Raw genomic sequence first — 16954 nt, forward strand, 5'->3', positions numbered from 1 at the left:
ATCCCAGGGGTTTGAAAGGAGACAGCACCAAATAGAGGAACCTCCCAAATGGAAGCAGCATTACAGATTCTGAACTGCTTGTGGAACAGAAGATCATGATACCCTATGGTTCTTTGCTTTCTTCAGACTGGGAGGGACTTGCAGCCCTTTGTGAAAGAAAAGTTCACAACTTTGAGGTTTGATGAGTTCTGTTCCACCAGTGAGGCAGTGTCCTCAAGAGGGACCCGGAGGACAGTCCAGGAGTAGTATTCATCCCAAGTGCGGTATACTCGGAGCATATATGAAACCTTTGCAAATTGAGGGAACACAAAGTTGCCAATTTAAGCCCTCAGTCCAGTTGACTAGAGTAGAAAGCCAGTTTAACAAACCATTTGTCATCATCTCCCCAACAGAAAGTGTACAATGCGATAAACATCAGAACAGCGTCACCCGATGGCCGAGCTTGCTATGAAATCAGTCCTCGTTAGTATAGTGGCAAGTATCTCCGCCTGTCACGCGGAAGACCGGGGTTCAATTCCCCGACGAGGAGTCTATCGGTGTTTTCTGCTCAATTTCCACCACAGAGCAAATCAGAAGTAATGCTAGCTGTCAAGGGGAGGCTTTGATCCAGATTGGGAGCCTATAACAACTATGAATGTTCTAACAGTGGGTCCTGGATAATAACAATTTCATAACACCCACACGCACCTTTGAATCTCTCTTCTGGAATCGCGCTCCTTGCAGCACATTCCTATCATTGGATTTGGCTCCTCCCAGAAAACCCATTATGGGAATCAGTGTTTATGGTGTATTTACCAGCCTCAGGCCCTGGGGGTCCACAGTATGTCAGTTTCTGTAGTGTAGTGGTTATCACGTTCGCTTAACACGCGAAAGGTCCCCAGCTCGAAACTGGGCAGAAACAGCTACCTCTGTCTCAATTCTTTGCCAGACAACGGTAATATCTGCATCTCCATTGATGTCGTTCACATTGAGTGCTTTTGGCAGATGTGGTGGCAACTTTGAGAAATTTACGGATGGCAAACTTTCCATTAGCTCTCAGGCTGTCACTGCTTTGTCTGTCACGCTCAGGCCAAGGTCATACAGGGCTCATCCCAGGGATTTGAAAGGAGACACCAGCAAAGAGAGGAACCTCCCAAATGGAAGCAGCATTAGAGATTCTGCCCGAGAGAGATTCTGCCCGAGAGAGATTTTGCCCGAGAGAGATTCTGCCCGAGGTATCCTATGCAGGTTGTTGCTTCTCTTTTTGAGAGATTTGGGACAGTAAGCTATTCCTCATTTTTCACAAAGGACTCCTCCAATGGGAAAAAAGGAATGGGACCCAACGTGTATTAGTGGGTCAGCAGAAGTGTCTTGTGCCACGGAGGTTTCTGTAGTGTAGTGGTTATCACGTTCGCTTCACACGCGAAAGGTCCCCAGCTCGAAACTGGGCAGAAACATCTTTATGCCATGATGCTTTTATCAAACACAGTGAGGTCCACCTGCTTGCGACTCAACTTATGTGTCTCCATTTGATATATTGGGTTTCAGAGACGGTGGTTCCAAGGCTGGATGAAGACAGTCACACTTGAGATCGTTCACAATGAGGGTTTTTGCAGATGGGGTGAAGAATTAGGGATGGCAACCTTTCCATTCGCTCTCAGGCAGAGTCACTGCTTTGCCTGTCACACTCAAGCTCAAGCCAAGGTCATGCAAGGCTCATCCCAGGGGTTTGAAAGGAGACAGCACCAAATAGAGGAACCTCCCAGATGGAAGCAGCATTACAGATTCTGAACTGCTTGTGGAACAGAAGATCATGATACCCTATGGTTCTTTGCTTTCTTCAGACTGGGAGGGACTTGCAGCCCTTTGTGAAAGAAAAGTTCACAACTTTGAGGTTTGATGAGTTCTGTTCCACCAGTGAGGCAGTGTCCTCAAGAGGGACCCGGAGGACAGTCCAGGAGTAGTATTCATCCCAAGTGCGGTATACTCGGAGCATATATGAAACCTTTGCAAATTGAGGGAACACAAAGTTGCCAATTTAAGCCCTCAGTCCAGTTGACTAGAGTAGAAAGCCAGTTTAACAAACCATTTGTCATCATCTCCCCAACAGAAAGTGTACAATGCGATAAACATCAGAACAGCGTCACCCGATGGCCGAGCTTGCTATGAAATCAGTCCTCGTTAGTATAGTGGCAAGTATCTCCGCCTGTCACGCGGAAGACCGGGGTTCAATTCCCCGACGAGGAGTCTATCGGTGTTTTCTGCTCAATTTCCACCACAGAGCAAATCAGAAGTAATGCTAGCTGTCAAGGGGAGGCTTTGATCCAGATTGGGAGCCTATAACAACTATGAATGTTCTAACAGTGGGTCCTGGATAATAACAATTTCATAACACCCACACGCACCTTTGAATCTCTCTTCTGGAATCGCGCTCCTTGCAGCACATTCCTATCATTGGATTTGGCTCCTCCCAGAAAACCCATTATGGGAATCAGTGTTTATGGTGTATTTACCAGCCTCAGGCCCTGGGGGTCCACAGTATGTCAGTTTCTGTAGTGTAGTGGTTATCACGTTCGCTTAACACGCGAAAGGTCCCCAGCTCGAAACTGGGCAGAAACAGCTACCTCTGTCTCAATTCTTTGCCAGACAACGGTAATATCTGCATCTCCATTGATGTCGTTCACATTGAGTGCTTTTGGCAGATGTGGTGGCAACTTTGAGAAATTTACGGATGGCAAACTTTCCATTAGCTCTCAGGCTGTCACTGCTTTGTCTGTCACGCTCAGGCCAAGGTCATACAGGGCTCATCCCAGGGATTTGAAAGGAGACACCAGCAAAGAGAGGAACCTCCCAAATGGAAGCAGCATTAGAGATTCTGCCCGAGAGAGATTCTGCCCGAGAGAGATTTTGCCCGAGAGAGATTCTGCCCGAGGTATCCTATGCAGGTTGTTGCTTCTCTTTTTGAGAGATTTGGGACAGTAAGCTATTCCTCATTTTTCACAAAGGACTCCTCCAATGGGAAAAAAGGAATGGGACCCAACGTGTATTAGTGGGTCAGCAGAAGTGTCTTGTGCCACGGAGGTTTCTGTAGTGTAGTGGTTATCACGTTCGCTTCACACGCGAAAGGTCCCCAGCTCGAAACTGGGCAGAAACATCTTTATGCCATGATGCTTTTATCAAACACAGTGAGGTCCACCTGCTTGCGACTCAACTTATGTGTCTCCATTTGATATATTGGGTTTCAGAGACGGTGGTTCCAAGGCTGGATGAAGACAGTCACACTTGAGATCGTTCACAATGAGGGTTTTTGCAGATGGGGTGAAGAATTAGGGATGGCAACCTTTCCATTCGCTCTCAGGCAGAGTCACTGCTTTGCCTGTCACACTCAAGCTCAAGCCAAGGTCATGCAAGGCTCATCCCAGGGGTTTGAAAGGAGACAGCACCAAATAGAGGAACCTCCCAGATGGAAGCAGCATTACAGATTCTGAACTGCTTGTGGAACAGAAGATCATGATACCCTATGGTTCTTTGCTTTCTTCAGACTGGGAGGGACTTGCAGCCCTTTGTGAAAGAAAAGTTCACAACTTTGAGGTTTGATGAGTTCTGTTCCACCAGTGAGGCAGTGTCCTCAAGAGGGACCCGGAGGACAGTCCAGGAGTAGTATTCATCCCAAGTGCGGTATACTCGGAGCATATATGAAACCTTTGCAAATTGAGGGAACACAAAGTTGCCAATTTAAGCCCTCAGTCCAGTTGACTAGAGTAGAAAGCCAGTTTAACAAACCATTTGTCATCATCTCCCCAACAGAAAGTGTACAATGCGATAAACATCAGAACAGCGTCACCCGATGGCCGAGCTTGCTATGAAATCAGTCCTCGTTAGTATAGTGGCAAGTATCTCCGCCTGTCACGCGGAAGACCGGGGTTCAATTCCCCGACGAGGAGTCTATCGGTGTTTTCTGCTCAATTTCCACCACAGAGCAAATCAGAAGTAATGCTAGCTGTCAAGGGGAGGCTTTGATCCAGATTGGGAGCCTATAACAACTATGAATGTTCTAACAGTGGGTCCTGGATAATAACAATTTCATAACACCCACACGCACCTTTGAATCTCTCTTCTGGAATCGCGCTCCTTGCAGCACATTCCTATCATTGGATTTGGCTCCTCCCAGAAAACCCATTATGGGAATCAGTGTTTATGGTGTATTTACCAGCCTCAGGCCCTGGGGGTCCACAGTATGTCAGTTTCTGTAGTGTAGTGGTTATCACGTTCGCTTAACACGCGAAAGGTCCCCAGCTCGAAACTGGGCAGAAACAGCTACCTCTGTCTCAATTCTTTGCCAGACAACGGTAATATCTGCATCTCCATTGATGTCGTTCACATTGAGTGCTTTTGGCAGATGTGGTGGCAACTTTGAGAAATTTACGGATGGCAAACTTTCCATTAGCTCTCAGGCTGTCACTGCTTTGTCTGTCACGCTCAGGCCAAGGTCATACAGGGCTCATCCCAGGGATTTGAAAGGAGACACCAGCAAAGAGAGGAACCTCCCAAATGGAAGCAGCATTAGAGATTCTGCCCGAGAGAGATTCTGCCCGAGAGAGATTTTGCCCGAGAGAGATTCTGCCCGAGGTATCCTATGCAGGTTGTTGCTTCTCTTTTTGAGAGATTTGGGACAGTAAGCTATTCCTCATTTTTCACAAAGGACTCCTCCAATGGGAAAAAAGGAATGGGACCCAACGTGTATTAGTGGGTCAGCAGAAGTGTCTTGTGCCACGGAGGTTTCTGTAGTGTAGTGGTTATCACGTTCGCTTCACACGCGAAAGGTCCCCAGCTCGAAACTGGGCAGAAACATCTTTATGCCATGATGCTTTTATCAAACACAGTGAGGTCCACCTGCTTGCGACTCAACTTATGTGTCTCCATTTGATATATTGGGTTTCAGAGACGGTGGTTCCAAGGCTGGATGAAGACAGTCACACTTGAGATCGTTCACAATGAGGGTTTTTGCAGATGGGGTGAAGAATTAGGGATGGCAACCTTTCCATTCGCTCTCAGGCAGAGTCACTGCTTTGCCTGTCACACTCAAGCTCAAGCCAAGGTCATGCAAGGCTCATCCCAGGGGTTTGAAAGGAGACAGCACCAAATAGAGGAACCTCCCAGATGGAAGCAGCATTACAGATTCTGAACTGCTTGTGGAACAGAAGATCATGATACCCTATGGTTCTTTGCTTTCTTCAGACTGGGAGGGACTTGCAGCCCTTTGTGAAAGAAAAGTTCACAACTTTGAGGTTTGATGAGTTCTGTTCCACCAGTGAGGCAGTGTCCTCAAGAGGGACCCGGAGGACAGTCCAGGAGTAGTATTCATCCCAAGTGCGGTATACTCGGAGCATATATGAAACCTTTGCAAATTGAGGGAACACAAAGTTGCCAATTTAAGCCCTCAGTCCAGTTGACTAGAGTAGAAAGCCAGTTTAACAAACCATTTGTCATCATCTCCCCAACAGAAAGTGTACAATGCGATAAACATCAGAACAGCGTCACCCGATGGCCGAGCTTGCTATGAAATCAGTCCTCGTTAGTATAGTGGCAAGTATCTCCGCCTGTCACGCGGAAGACCGGGGTTCAATTCCCCGACGAGGAGTCTATCTGTGTTTTCTGCTCAATTTCCACCACAGAGCAAATCAGAAGTAATGCTAGCTGTCAAGGGGAGGCTTTGATCCAGATTGGGAGCCTATAACAACTATGAATGTTCTAACAGTGGGTCCTGGATAATAACAATTTCATAACACCCACACGCACCTTTGAATCTCTCTTCTGGAATCGCGCTCCTTGCAGCACATTCCTATCATTGGATTTGGCTCCTCCCAGAAAACCCATTATGGGAATCAGTGTTTATGGTGTATTTACCAGCCTCAGGCCCTGGGGGTCCACAGTATGTCAGTTTCTGTAGTGTAGTGGTTATCACGTTCGCTTAACACGCGAAAGGTCCCCAGCTCGAAACTGGGCAGAAACAGCTACCTCTGTCTCAATTCTTTGCCAGACAACGGTAATATCTGCATCTCCATTGATGTCGTTCACATTGAGTGCTTTTGGCAGATGTGGTGGCAACTTTGAGAAATTTACGGATGGCAAACTTTCCATTAGCTCTCAGGCTGTCACTGCTTTGTCTGTCACGCTCAGGCCAAGGTCATACAGGGCTCATCCCAGGGATTTGAAAGGAGACACCAGCAAAGAGAGGAACCTCCCAAATGGAAGCAGCATTAGAGATTCTGCCCGAGAGAGATTCTGCCCGAGAGAGATTTTGCCCGAGAGAGATTCTGCCCGAGGTATCCTATGCAGGTTGTTGCTTCTCTTTTTGAGAGATTTGGGACAGTAAGCTATTCCTCATTTTTCACAAAGGACTCCTCCAATGGGAAAAAAGGAATGGGACCCAACGTGTATTAGTGGGTCAGCAGAAGTGTCTTGTGCCACGGAGGTTTCTGTAGTGTAGTGGTTATCACGTTCGCTTCACACGCGAAAGGTCCCCAGCTCGAAACTGGGCAGAAACATCTTTATGCCATGATGCTTTTATCAAACACAGTGAGGTCCACCTGCTTGCGACTCAACTTATGTGTCTCCATTTGATATATTGGGTTTCAGAGACGGTGGTTCCAAGGCTGGATGAAGACAGTCACACTTGAGATCGTTCACAATGAGGGTTTTTGCAGATGGGGTGAAGAATTAGGGATGGCAACCTTTCCATTCGCTCTCAGGCAGAGTCACTGCTTTGCCTGTCACACTCAAGCTCAAGCCAAGGTCATGCAAGGCTCATCCCAGGGGTTTGAAAGGAGACAGCACCAAATAGAGGAACCTCCCAGATGGAAGCAGCATTACAGATTCTGAACTGCTTGTGGAACAGAAGATCATGATACCCTATGGTTCTTTGCTTTCTTCAGACTGGGAGGGACTTGCAGCCCTTTGTGAAAGAAAAGTTCACAACTTTGAGGTTTGATGAGTTCTGTTCCACCAGTGAGGCAGTGTCCTCAAGAGGGACCCGGAGGACAGTCCAGGAGTAGTATTCATCCCAAGTGCGGTATACTCGGAGCATATATGAAACCTTTGCAAATTGAGGGAACACAAAGTTGCCAATTTAAGCCCTCAGTCCAGTTGACTAGAGTAGAAAGCCAGTTTAACAAACCATTTGTCATCATCTCCCCAACAGAAAGTGTACAATGCGATAAACATCAGAACAGCGTCACCCGATGGCCGAGCTTGCTATGAAATCAGTCCTCGTTAGTATAGTGGCAAGTATCTCCGCCTGTCACGCGGAAGACCGGGGTTCAATTCCCCGACGAGGAGTCTATCGGTGTTTTCTGCTCAATTTCCACCACAGAGCAAATCAGAAGTAATGCTAGCTGTCAAGGGGAGGCTTTGATCCAGATTGGGAGCCTATAACAACTATGAATGTTCTAACAGTGGGTCCTGGATAATAACAATTTCATAACACCCACACGCACCTTTGAATCTCTCTTCTGGAATCGCGCTCCTTGCAGCACATTCCTATCATTGGATTTGGCTCCTCCCAGAAAACCCATTATGGGAATCAGTGTTTATGGTGTATTTACCAGCCTCAGGCCCTGGGGGTCCACAGTATGTCAGTTTCTTTAGTGTAGTGGTTATCACGTTCGCTTAACACGCGAAAGGTCCCCAGCTCGAAACTGGGCAGAAACAGCTACCTCTGTCTCAATTCTTTGCCAGACAACGGTAATATCTGCATCTCCATTGATGTCGTTCACATTGAGTGCTTTTGGCAGATGTGGTGGCAACTTTGAGAAATTTACGGATGGCAAACTTTCCATTAGCTCTCAGGCTGTCACTGCTTTGTCTGTCACGCTCAGGCCAAGGTCATACAGGGCTCATCCCAGGGATTTGAAAGGAGACACCAGCAAAGAGAGGAACCTCCCAAATGGAAGCAGCATTAGAGATTCTGCCCGAGAGAGATTCTGCCCGAGAGAGATTTTGCCCGAGAGAGATTCTGCCCGAGGTATCCTATGCAGGTTGTTGCTTCTCTTTTTGAGAGATTTGGGACAGTAAGCTATTCCTCATTTTTCACAAAGGACTCCTCCAATGGGAAAAAAGGAATGGGACCCAACGTGTATTAGTGGGTCAGCAGAAGTGTCTTGTGCCACGGAGGTTTCTGTAGTGTAGTGGTTATCACGTTCGCTTCACACGCGAAAGGTCCCCAGCTCGAAACTGGGCAGAAACATCTTTATGCCATGATGCTTTTATCAAACACAGTGAGGTCCACCTGCTTGCGACTCAACTTATGTGTCTCCATTTGATATATTGGGTTTCAGAGACGGTGGTTCCAAGGCTGGATGAAGACAGTCACACTTGAGATCGTTCACAATGAGGGTTTTTGCAGATGGGGTGAAGAATTAGGGATGGCAACCTTTCCATTCGCTCTCAGGCAGAGTCACTGCTTTGCCTGTCACACTCAAGCTCAAGCCAAGGTCATGCAAGGCTCATCCCAGGGGTTTGAAAGGAGACAGCACCAAATAGAGGAACCTCCCAAATGGAAGCAGCATTACAGATTCTGAACTGCTTGTGGAACAGAAGATCATGATACCCTATGGTTCTTTGCTTTCTTCAGACTGGGAGGGACTTGCAGCCCTTTGTGAAAGAAAAGTTCACAACTTTGAGGTTTGATGAGTTCTGTTCCACCAGTGAGGCAGTGTCCTCAAGAGGGACCCGGAGGACAGTCCAGGAGTAGTATTCATCCCAAGTGCGGTATACTCGGAGCATATATGAAACCTTTGCAAATTGAGGGAACACAAAGTTGCCAATTTAAGCCCTCAGTCCAGTTGACTAGAGTAGAAAGCCAGTTTAACAAACCATTTGTCATCATCTCCCCAACAGAAAGTGTACAATGCGATAAACATCAGAACAGCGTCACCCGATGGCCGAGCTTGCTATGAAATCAGTCCTCGTTAGTATAGTGGCAAGTATCTCCGCCTGTCACGCGGAAGACCGGGGTTCAATTCCCCGACGAGGAGTCTATCGGTGTTTTCTGCTCAATTTCCACCACAGAGCAAATCAGAAGTAATGCTAGCTGTCAAGGGGAGGCTTTGATCCAGATTGGGAGCCTATAACAACTATGAATGTTCTAACAGTGGGTCCTGGATAATAACAATTTCATAACACCCACACGCACCTTTGAATCTCTCTTCTGGAATCGCGCTCCTTGCAGCACATTCCTATCATTGGATTTGGCTCCTCCCAGAAAACCCATTATGGGAATCAGTGTTTATGGTGTATTTACCAGCCTCAGGCCCTGGGGGTCCACAGTATGTCAGTTTCTGTAGTGTAGTGGTTATCACGTTCGCTTAACACGCGAAAGGTCCCCAGCTCGAAACTGGGCAGAAACAGCTACCTCTGTCTCAATTCTTTGCCAGACAACGGTAATATCTGCATCTCCATTGATGTCGTTCACATTGAGTGCTTTTGGCAGATGTGGTGGCAACTTTGAGAAATTTACGGATGGCAAACTTTCCATTAGCTCTCAGGCTGTCACTGCTTTGTCTGTCACGCTCAGGCCAAGGTCATACAGGGCTCATCCCAGGGATTTGAAAGGAGACACCAGCAAAGAGAGGAACCTCCCAAATGGAAGCAGCATTAGAGATTCTGCCCGAGAGAGATTCTGCCCAAGAGAGATTTTGCCCGAGAGAGATTCTGCCCGAGGTATCCTATGCAGGTTGTTGCTTCTCTTTTTGAGAGATTTGGGACAGTAAGCTATTCCTCATTTTTCACAAAGGACTCCTCCAATGGGAAAAAAGGAATGGGACCCAACGTGTATTAGTGGGTCAGCAGAAGTGTCTTGTGCCACGGAGGTTTCTGTAGTGTAGTGGTTATCACGTTCGCTTCACACGCGAAAGGTCCCCAGCTCGAAACTGGGCAGAAACATCTTTATGCCATGATGCTTTTATCAAACACAGTGAGGTCCACCTGCTTGCGACTCAACTTATGTGTCTCCATTTGATATATTGGGTTTCAGAGACGGTGGTTCCAAGGCTGGATGAAGACAGTCACACTTGAGATCGTTCACAATGAGGGTTTTTGCAGATGGGGTGAAGAATTAGGGATGGCAACCTTTCCATTCGCTCTCAGGCAGAGTCACTGCTTTGCCTGTCACACTCAAGCTCAAGCCAAGGTCATGCAAGGCTCATCCCAGGGGTTTGAAAGGAGACAGCACCAAATAGAGGAACCTCCCAGATGGAAGCAGCATTACAGATTCTGAACTGCTTGTGGAACAGAAGATCATGATACCCTATGGTTCTTTGCTTTCTTCAGACTGGGAGGGACTTGCAGCCCTTTGTGAAAGAAAAGTTCACAACTTTGAGGTTTGATGAGTTCTGTTCCACCAGTGAGGCAGTGTCCTCAAGAGGGACCCGGAGGACAGTCCAGGAGTAGTATTCATCCCAAGTGCGGTATACTCGGAGCATATATGAAACCTTTGCAAATTGAGGGAACACAAAGTTGCCAATTTAAGCCCTCAGTCCAGTTGACTAGAGTAGAAAGCCAGTTTAACAAACCATTTGTCATCATCTCCCCAACAGAAAGTGTACAATGCGATAAACATCAGAACAGCGTCACCCGATGGCCGAGCTTGCTATGAAATCAGTCCTCGTTAGTATAGTGGCAAGTATCTCCGCCTGTCACGCGGAAGACCGGGGTTCAATTCCCCGACGAGGAGTCTATCGGTGTTTTCTGCTCAATTTCCACCACAGAGCAAATCAGAAGTAATGCTAGCTGTCAAGGGGAGGCTTTGATCCAGATTGGGAGCCTATAACAACTATGAATGTTCTAACAGTGGGTCCTGGATAATAACAATTTCATAACACCCACACGCACCTTTGAATCTCTCTTCTGGAATCGCGCTCCTTGCAGCACATTCCTATCATTGGATTTGGCTCCTCCCAGAAAACCCATTATGGGAATCAGTGTTTATGGTGTATTTACCAGCCTCAGGCCCTGGGGGTCCACAGTATGTCAGTTTCTGTAGTGTAGTGGTTATCACGTTCGCTTAACACGCGAAAGGTCCCCAGCTCGAAACTGGGCAGAAACAGCTACCTCTGTCTCAATTCTTTGCCAGACAACGGTAATATCTGCATCTCCATTGATGTCGTTCACATTGAGTGCTTTTGGCAGATGTGGTGGCAACTTTGAGAAATTTACGGATGGCAAACTTTCCATTAGCTCTCAGGCTGTCACTGCTTTGTCTGTCACGCTCAGGCCAAGGTCATACAGGGCTCATCCCAGGGATTTGAAAGGAGACACCAGCAAAGAGAGGAACCTCCCAAATGGAAGCAGCATTAGAGATTCTGCCCGAGAGAGATTCTGCCCGAGAGAGATTTTGCCCGAGAGAGATTCTGCCCGAGGTATCCTATGCAGGTTGTTGCTTCTCTTTTTGAGAGATTTGGGACAGTAAGCTATTCCTCATTTTTCACAAAGGACTCCTCCAATGGGAAAAAAGGAATGGGACCCAACGTGTATTAGTGGGTCAGCAGAAGTGTCTTGTGCCACGGAGGTTTCTGTAGTGTAGTGGTTATCACGTTCGCTTCACACGCGAAAGGTCCCCAGCTCGAAACTGGGCAGAAACATCTTTATGCCATGATGCTTTTATCAAACACAGTGAGGTCCACCTGCTTGCGACTCAACTTATGTGTCTCCATTTGATATATTGGGTTTCAGAGACGGTGGTTCCAAGGCTGGATGAAGACAGTCACACTTGAGATCGTTCACAATGAGGGTTTTTGCAGATGGGGTGAAGAATTAGGGATGGCAACCTTTCCATTCGCTCTCAGGCAGAGTCACTGCTTTGCCTGTCACACTCAAGCTCAAGCCAAGGTCATGCAAGGCTCATCCCAGGGGTTTGAAAGGAGACAGCACCAAATAGAGGAACCTCCCAAATGGAAGCAGCATTACAGATTCTGAACTGCTTGTGGAACAGAAGATCATGATACCCTATGGTTCTTTGCTTTCTTCAGACTGGGAGGGACTTGCAGCCCTTTGTGAAAGAAAAGTTCACAACTTTGAGGTTTGATGAGTTCTGTTCCACCAGTGAGGCAGTGTCCTCAAGAGGGACCCGGAGGACAGTCCAGGAGTAGTATTCATCCCAAGTGCGGTATACTCGGAGCATATATGAAACCTTTGCAAATTGAGGGAACACAAAGTTGCCAATTTAAGCCCTCAGTCCAGTTGACTAGAGTAGAAAGCCAGTTTAACAAACCATTTGTCATCATCTCCCCAACAGAAAGTGTACAATGCGATAAACATCAGAACAGCGTCACCCGATGGCCGAGCTTGCTATGAAATCAGTCCTCGTTAGTATAGTGGCAAGTATCTCCGCCTGTCACGCGGAAGACCGGGGTTCAATTCCCCGACGAGGAGTCTATCGGTGTTTTCTGCTCAATTTCCACCACAGAGCAAATCAGAAGTAATGCTAGCTGTCAAGGGGAGGCTTTGATCCAGATTGGGAGCCTATAACAACTATGAATGTTCTAACAGTGGGTCCTGGATAATAACAATTTCATAACACCCACACGCACCTTTGAATCTCTCTTCTGGAATCGCGCTCCTTGCAGCACATTCCTATCATTGGATTTGGCTCCTCCCAGAAAACCCATTATGGGAATCAGTGTTTATGGTGTATTTACCAGCCTCAGGCCCTGGGGGTCCACAGTATGTCAGTTTCTGTAGTGTAGTGGTTATCACGTTCGCTTAACACGCGAAAGGTCCCCAGCTCGAAACTGGGCAGAAACAGCTACCTCTGTCTCAATTCTTTGCCAGACAACGGTAATATCTGCATCTCCATTGATGTCGTTCACATTGAGTGCTTTTGGCAGATGTGGTGGCAACTTTGAGAAATTTACGGATGGCAAACTTTCCATTAGCTCTCAGGCTGTCACTGCTTTGTCTGTCACGCTCAGGCCAAGGTCATACAGGGCTCATCCCAGGGATTTGAAAGGAGACACCAGCAAAGAGAGGAACCTCCCAAATGGAAGCAGCATTAGAGATTCTGCCCGAGAGAGATTCTGCCCGAGAGAGATTTTGCCCGAGAGAGATTCTGCCCGAGGTATCCTATGCAGGTTGTTGCTTCTCTTTTTGAGAGATTTGGGACAGTAAGCTATTCCTCATTTTTCACAAAGGACTCCTCCAATGGGAAAAAAGGAATGGGACCCAACGTGTATTAGTGGGTCAGCAGAAGTGTCTTGTGCCACGGAGGTTTCTGTAGTGTAGTGGTTATCACGTTCGCTTCACACGCGAAAGGTCCCCAGCTCGAAACTGGGCAGAAACATCTTTATGCCATGATGCTTTTATCAAACACAGTGAGGTCCACCTGCTTGCGACTCAACTTATGTGTCTCCATTTGATATATTGGGTTTCAGAGACGGTGGTTCCAAGGCTGGATGAAGACAGTCACACTTGAGATCGTTCACAATGAGGGTTTTTGCAGATGGGGTGAAGAATTAGGGATGGCAACCTTTCCATTCGCTCTCAGGCAGAGTCACTGCTTTGCCTGTCACACTCAAGCTCAAGCCAAGGTCATGCAAGGCTCATCCCAGGGGTTTGAAAGGAGACAGCACCAAATAGAGGAACCTCCCAAATGGAAGCAGCATTACAGATTCTGAACTGCTTGTGGAACAGAAGATCATGATACCCTATGGTTCTTTGCTTTCTTCAGACTGGGAGGGACTTGCAGCCCTTTGTGAAAGAAAAGTTCACAACTTTGAGGTTTGATGAGTTCTGTTCCACCAGTGAGGCAGTGTCCTCAAGAGGGACCCGGAGGACAGTCCAGGAGTAGTATTCATCCCAAGTGCGGTATACTCGGAGCATATATGAAACCTTTGCAAATTGAGGGAACACAAAGTTGCCAATTTAAGCCCTCAGTCCAGTTGACTAGAGTAGAAAGCCAGTTTAACAAACCATTTGTCATCATCTCCCCAACAGAAAGTGTACAATGCGATAAACATCAGAACAGCGTCACCCGATGGCCGAGCTTGCTATGAAATCAGTCCTCGTTAGTATAGTGGCAAGTATCTCCGCCTGTCACGCGGAAGACCGGGGTTCAATTCCCCGACGAGGAGTCTATCGGTGTTTTCTGCTCAATTTCCACCACAGAGCAAATCAGAAGTAATGCTAGCTGTCAAGGGGAGGCTTTGATCCAGATTGGGAGCCTATAACAACTATGAATGTTCTAACAGTGGGTCCTGGATAATAACAATTTCATAACACCCACACGCACCTTTGAATCTCTCTTCTGGAATCGCGCTCCTTGCAGCACATTCCTATCATTGGATTTGGCTCCTCCCAGAAAACCCATTATGGGAATCAGTGTTTATGGTGTATTTACCAGCCTCAGGCCCTGGGGGTCCACAGTATGTCAGTTTCTGTAGTGTAGTGGTTATCACGTTCGCTTAACACGCGAAAGGTCCCCAGCTCGAAACTGGGCAGAAACAGCTACCTCTGTCTCAATTCTTTGCCAGACAACGGTAATATCTGCATCTCCATTGATGTCGTTCACATTGAGTGCTTTTGGCAGATGTGGTGGCAACTTTGAGAAATTTACGGATGGCAAACTTTCCATTAGCTCTCAGGCTGTCACTGCTTTGTCTGTCACGCTCAGGCCAAGGTCATACAGGGCTCATCCCAGGGATTTGAAAGGAGACACCAGCAAAGAGAGGAACCTCCCAAATGGAAGCAGCATTAGAGATTCTGCCCGAGAGAGATTCTGCCCGAGAGAGATTTTGCCCGAGAGAGATTCTGCCCGAGGTATCCTATGCAGGTTGTTGCTTCTCTTTTTGAGAGATTTGGGACAGTAAGCTATTCCTCATTTTTCACAAAGGACTCCTCCAATGGGAAAAAAGGAATGGGACCCAACGTGTATTAGTGGGTCAGCAGAAGTGTCTTGTGCCACGGAGGTTTCTGTAGTGTAGTGGTTATCACGTTCGCTTCACACGCGAAAGGTCCCCAGCTCGAAACTGGGCAGAAACATCTTTATGCCATGATGCTTTTATCAAACACAGTGAGGTCCACCTGCTTGCGACTCAACTTATGTGTCTCCATTTGATATATTGGGTTTCAGAGACGGTGGTTCCAAGGCTGGATGAAGACAGTCACACTTGAGATCGTTCACAATGAGGGTTTTTGCAGATGGGGTGAAGAATTAGGGATGGCAACCTTTCCATTCGCTCTCAGGCAGAGTCACTGCTTTGCCTGTCACACTCAAGCTCAAGCCAAGGTCATGCAAGGCTCATCCCAGGGGTTTGAAAGGAGACAGCACCAAATAGAGGAACCTCCCAGATGGAAGCAGCATTACAGATTCTGAACTGCTTGTGGAACAGAAGATCATGATACCCTATGGTTCTTTGCTTTCTTCAGACTGGGAGGGACTTGCAGCCCTTTGTGAAAGAAAAGTTCACAACTTTGAGGTTTGATGAGTTCTGTTCCACCAGTGAGGCAGTGTCCTCAAGAGGGACCCGGAGGACAGTCCAGGAGTAGTATTCATCCCAAGTGCGGTATACTCGGAGCATATATGAAACCTTTGCAAATTGAGGGAACACAAAGTTGCCAATTTAAGCCCTCAGTCCAGTTGACTAGAGTAGAAAGCCAGTTTAACAAACCATTTGTCATCATCTCCCCAACAGAAAGTGTACAATGCGATAAACATCAGAACAGCGTCACCCGATGGCCGAGCTTGCTATGAAATCAGTCCTCGTTAGTATAGTGGCAAGTATCTCCGCCTGTCACGCGGAAGACCGGGGTTCAATTCCCCGACGAGGAGTCTATCGGTGTTTTCTGCTCAATTTCCACCACAGAGCAAATCAGAAGTAATGCTAGCTGTCAAGGGGAGGCTTTGATCCAGATTGGGAGCCTATAACAACTATGAATGTTCTAACAGTGGGTCCTGGATAATAACAATTTCATAACACCCACACGCACCTTTGAATCTCTCTTCTGGAATCGCGCTCCTTGCAGCACATTCCTATCATTGGATTTGGCTCCTCCCAGAAAACCCATTATGGGAATCAGTGTTTATGGTGTATTTACCAGCCTCAGGCCCTGGGGGTCCACAGTATGTCAGTTTCTGTAGTGTAGTGGTTATCACGTTCGCTTAACACGCGAAAGGTCCCCAGCTCGAAACTGGGCAGAAACAGCTACCTCTGTCTCAATTCTTTGCCAGACAACGGTAATATCTGCATCTCCATTGATGTCGTTCACATTGAGTGCTTTTGGCAGATGTGGTGGCAACTTTGAGAAATTTACGGATGGCAAACTTTCCATTAGCTCTCAGGCTGTCACTGCTTTGTCTGTCACGCTCAGGCCAAGGTCATACAGGGCTCATCCCAGGGATTTGAAAGGAGACACCAGCAAAGAGAGGAACCTCCCAAATGGAAGCAGCATTAGAGATTCTGCCCGAGAGAGATTCTGCCCGAGAGAGATTTTGCCCGAGAGAGATTCTGCCCGAGGTATCCTATGCAGGTTGTTGCTTCCCTTTTTGAGAGATTTGGGACAGTAAGCTATTCCTCATTTTTCACAAAGGACTCCTCCAATGGGAAAAAAGGAATGGGACCCAACGTGTATTAGTGGGTCAGCAGAAGTGTCTTGTGCCACGGAGGTTTCTGTAGTGTAGTGGTTATCACGTTCGCTTCACACGCGAAAGGTCCCCAGCTCGAAACTGGGCAGAAACATCTTTATGCCATGATGCTTTTATCAAACACAGTGAGGTCCACCTGCTTGCGACTCAACTTATGTGTCTCCATTTGATATATTGGGTTTCAGAGACGGTGGTTCCAAGGCTGGATGAAGACAGTCACACTTGAGATCGTTCACAATGAGGGTTTTTGCAGATGGGGTCAAGAATTAGGGATGGCAACCTTTCCATTCGCTCTCAGGCAGAGTCACTGCTTTGCCTGTCACACTCAAGCTCAAGCCA

The 16954-nt window shown here is 47.3% G+C and overlaps 30 non-coding genes across 30 annotated transcripts; all 30 read left to right on the forward strand.

The window, feature by feature from the left end:
* The first annotated feature begins 457 nt into the window (after positions 1–457).
* trnad-guc (transfer RNA aspartic acid (anticodon GUC)) lies at positions 458–529 on the forward strand. The gene has a single exon. It is a non-coding gene; the product is annotated as a tRNA-Asp (tRNA).
* A 299-nt stretch (positions 530–828) lies between these two features.
* trnav-aac (transfer RNA valine (anticodon AAC)) lies at positions 829–901 on the forward strand. Its single transcript has one exon. It is a non-coding gene; the product is annotated as a tRNA-Val (tRNA).
* A 462-nt stretch (positions 902–1363) lies between these two features.
* Positions 1364–1436, forward strand: trnav-cac (transfer RNA valine (anticodon CAC)). The gene has a single exon. It is a non-coding gene; the product is annotated as a tRNA-Val (tRNA).
* Positions 1437–2154: 718 nt separating this feature from the next.
* Positions 2155–2226, forward strand: trnad-guc (transfer RNA aspartic acid (anticodon GUC)). Its single transcript has one exon. It is a non-coding gene; the product is annotated as a tRNA-Asp (tRNA).
* A 299-nt stretch (positions 2227–2525) lies between these two features.
* Positions 2526–2598, forward strand: trnav-aac (transfer RNA valine (anticodon AAC)). Its single transcript has one exon. It is a non-coding gene; the product is annotated as a tRNA-Val (tRNA).
* A 462-nt stretch (positions 2599–3060) lies between these two features.
* Positions 3061–3133, forward strand: trnav-cac (transfer RNA valine (anticodon CAC)). The gene has a single exon. It is a non-coding gene; the product is annotated as a tRNA-Val (tRNA).
* Positions 3134–3851: 718 nt separating this feature from the next.
* Positions 3852–3923, forward strand: trnad-guc (transfer RNA aspartic acid (anticodon GUC)). Its single transcript has one exon. It is a non-coding gene; the product is annotated as a tRNA-Asp (tRNA).
* A 299-nt stretch (positions 3924–4222) lies between these two features.
* Positions 4223–4295, forward strand: trnav-aac (transfer RNA valine (anticodon AAC)). The gene has a single exon. It is a non-coding gene; the product is annotated as a tRNA-Val (tRNA).
* A 462-nt stretch (positions 4296–4757) lies between these two features.
* On the forward strand, positions 4758–4830 carry trnav-cac (transfer RNA valine (anticodon CAC)). The gene has a single exon. It is a non-coding gene; the product is annotated as a tRNA-Val (tRNA).
* Positions 4831–5548: 718 nt separating this feature from the next.
* trnad-guc (transfer RNA aspartic acid (anticodon GUC)) lies at positions 5549–5620 on the forward strand. Its single transcript has one exon. It is a non-coding gene; the product is annotated as a tRNA-Asp (tRNA).
* Positions 5621–5919: 299 nt separating this feature from the next.
* Positions 5920–5992, forward strand: trnav-aac (transfer RNA valine (anticodon AAC)). Its single transcript has one exon. It is a non-coding gene; the product is annotated as a tRNA-Val (tRNA).
* A 462-nt stretch (positions 5993–6454) lies between these two features.
* Positions 6455–6527, forward strand: trnav-cac (transfer RNA valine (anticodon CAC)). The gene has a single exon. It is a non-coding gene; the product is annotated as a tRNA-Val (tRNA).
* Positions 6528–7245: 718 nt separating this feature from the next.
* On the forward strand, positions 7246–7317 carry trnad-guc (transfer RNA aspartic acid (anticodon GUC)). Its single transcript has one exon. It is a non-coding gene; the product is annotated as a tRNA-Asp (tRNA).
* A 299-nt stretch (positions 7318–7616) lies between these two features.
* Positions 7617–7689, forward strand: trnav-aac (transfer RNA valine (anticodon AAC)). Its single transcript has one exon. It is a non-coding gene; the product is annotated as a tRNA-Val (tRNA).
* Positions 7690–8151: 462 nt separating this feature from the next.
* Positions 8152–8224, forward strand: trnav-cac (transfer RNA valine (anticodon CAC)). The gene has a single exon. It is a non-coding gene; the product is annotated as a tRNA-Val (tRNA).
* A 718-nt stretch (positions 8225–8942) lies between these two features.
* On the forward strand, positions 8943–9014 carry trnad-guc (transfer RNA aspartic acid (anticodon GUC)). Its single transcript has one exon. It is a non-coding gene; the product is annotated as a tRNA-Asp (tRNA).
* A 299-nt stretch (positions 9015–9313) lies between these two features.
* On the forward strand, positions 9314–9386 carry trnav-aac (transfer RNA valine (anticodon AAC)). The gene has a single exon. It is a non-coding gene; the product is annotated as a tRNA-Val (tRNA).
* A 462-nt stretch (positions 9387–9848) lies between these two features.
* On the forward strand, positions 9849–9921 carry trnav-cac (transfer RNA valine (anticodon CAC)). The gene has a single exon. It is a non-coding gene; the product is annotated as a tRNA-Val (tRNA).
* A 718-nt stretch (positions 9922–10639) lies between these two features.
* On the forward strand, positions 10640–10711 carry trnad-guc (transfer RNA aspartic acid (anticodon GUC)). The gene has a single exon. It is a non-coding gene; the product is annotated as a tRNA-Asp (tRNA).
* A 299-nt stretch (positions 10712–11010) lies between these two features.
* Positions 11011–11083, forward strand: trnav-aac (transfer RNA valine (anticodon AAC)). Its single transcript has one exon. It is a non-coding gene; the product is annotated as a tRNA-Val (tRNA).
* Positions 11084–11545: 462 nt separating this feature from the next.
* trnav-cac (transfer RNA valine (anticodon CAC)) lies at positions 11546–11618 on the forward strand. Its single transcript has one exon. It is a non-coding gene; the product is annotated as a tRNA-Val (tRNA).
* Positions 11619–12336: 718 nt separating this feature from the next.
* trnad-guc (transfer RNA aspartic acid (anticodon GUC)) lies at positions 12337–12408 on the forward strand. Its single transcript has one exon. It is a non-coding gene; the product is annotated as a tRNA-Asp (tRNA).
* Positions 12409–12707: 299 nt separating this feature from the next.
* On the forward strand, positions 12708–12780 carry trnav-aac (transfer RNA valine (anticodon AAC)). The gene has a single exon. It is a non-coding gene; the product is annotated as a tRNA-Val (tRNA).
* Positions 12781–13242: 462 nt separating this feature from the next.
* On the forward strand, positions 13243–13315 carry trnav-cac (transfer RNA valine (anticodon CAC)). The gene has a single exon. It is a non-coding gene; the product is annotated as a tRNA-Val (tRNA).
* Positions 13316–14033: 718 nt separating this feature from the next.
* trnad-guc (transfer RNA aspartic acid (anticodon GUC)) lies at positions 14034–14105 on the forward strand. Its single transcript has one exon. It is a non-coding gene; the product is annotated as a tRNA-Asp (tRNA).
* Positions 14106–14404: 299 nt separating this feature from the next.
* trnav-aac (transfer RNA valine (anticodon AAC)) lies at positions 14405–14477 on the forward strand. Its single transcript has one exon. It is a non-coding gene; the product is annotated as a tRNA-Val (tRNA).
* Positions 14478–14939: 462 nt separating this feature from the next.
* On the forward strand, positions 14940–15012 carry trnav-cac (transfer RNA valine (anticodon CAC)). The gene has a single exon. It is a non-coding gene; the product is annotated as a tRNA-Val (tRNA).
* Positions 15013–15730: 718 nt separating this feature from the next.
* Positions 15731–15802, forward strand: trnad-guc (transfer RNA aspartic acid (anticodon GUC)). The gene has a single exon. It is a non-coding gene; the product is annotated as a tRNA-Asp (tRNA).
* Positions 15803–16101: 299 nt separating this feature from the next.
* trnav-aac (transfer RNA valine (anticodon AAC)) lies at positions 16102–16174 on the forward strand. The gene has a single exon. It is a non-coding gene; the product is annotated as a tRNA-Val (tRNA).
* Positions 16175–16636: 462 nt separating this feature from the next.
* trnav-cac (transfer RNA valine (anticodon CAC)) lies at positions 16637–16709 on the forward strand. Its single transcript has one exon. It is a non-coding gene; the product is annotated as a tRNA-Val (tRNA).
* The last annotated feature ends 245 nt before the right edge of the window (positions 16710–16954 follow it).

This window comes from Paralichthys olivaceus, chromosome 2 (genome assembly GCF_024713975.1).
Source record: "Paralichthys olivaceus isolate ysfri-2021 chromosome 2, ASM2471397v2, whole genome shotgun sequence".
Lineage (NCBI taxonomy): Eukaryota > Metazoa > Chordata > Actinopteri > Pleuronectiformes > Paralichthyidae > Paralichthys > Paralichthys olivaceus.